The following is a 1,221-nucleotide window of genomic DNA, read 5'->3' as shown; positions in this document are numbered from 1 at the left end:
TTTGAAAATTGAGATGTTTTCTAAAACTCCTATTAAAAAAGAATATTAAACGACTTTATTTACTTCAATTGCTTTTTAAACTAAATTAAATAAATTTTAAATATCATGCAGACTTGCTCTTCTTAAGAGTTGCCAAACTAATGGTTGTTTTTTCATACAACTTACTCTGCACACCTAAAATTTAATAGTATTTTGTTAGATTTTTTATTAATTTAAAATTTTTCAGATGCAAGTGTTTCGAAATCAATGCAAAGATTTCAATATTGATATATTGATATAAAAAAGAGATTCGACATACATATAACTATTTAGACTATTTGGATGCATGCGAACTCAAAATGATAATACAAGACAGAAATATTGTTGTGTTGAAATTTTTTTTTATTGTAATCTATTAGATAATTTCACGGCATTTATATTTTGAATATGATATCCGACATATGTCTGTCGCGGCTACAAGTTACGTGGTTGTTCAGTCCAATTTTTCACTATTTTTTGCAATAAATGTGGTCGTATGGCGCCAATGACATTAATAATGACATGAATATTGGTTTCCAATGCTTCAGGAGTTACTAGTTTGTCGGATTAAATCAATGACTTAACAAAGCCTCATCCCCATAAAAAGTAATCGAGAGGCGTTAAATCGCACGAACGAGGGGTTCAGTCAGCAGGACCACTTCTGGAAATGCAGTTGTTTCAAAATTGATTTCGCAATGAATCGATTGTTAAGCGCGCTATATGGTCAGTTGTGCCATTTTGTTGGAATCAATTTTAGTTGCTGCGTAACTGATTAATTTTTGGAAATTCAGTCAGCATGGCTTGATAGCGCTCGCCATTTACCGTAACGGCAGCTCCTTTCATATTTCGAAAGAAATAAGAACTGAGCATTATTTTTTTAACTGCTTGAGCATTATTTTTGCTCCTTAACGACTAATAACTACATGAATTGTTTGCTCACTAGACCCATTATATTGACCGTAAAATGGGCGTAGTGCTGTATGAATTTCGCGAACAGATTTATTTTTTTCGAACTAAATTTCTACACAACAACCATAGGTATGTAGTTATTGATATTGATAGTTTTCATGCAGCTAAAGAAACACTTTATAGTAGTGGAGATAATAGAGAAGGATTTATTCTCGAAGATTTAAAAATGATTTATTTATAACATAACAGAATAAACGGATTAGGGAGTATTTGGTCAAAAATTGTAGTAATACG

Source organism: Teleopsis dalmanni, chromosome 1 (genome assembly GCF_002237135.1).
Source record: "Teleopsis dalmanni isolate 2A chromosome 1, ASM223713v2, whole genome shotgun sequence".
Lineage (NCBI taxonomy): Eukaryota > Metazoa > Arthropoda > Insecta > Diptera > Diopsidae > Teleopsis > Teleopsis dalmanni.
The sequence above is the reverse complement of the archived record's forward strand: the minus strand, read 5'-3'. Positions refer to the sequence as shown.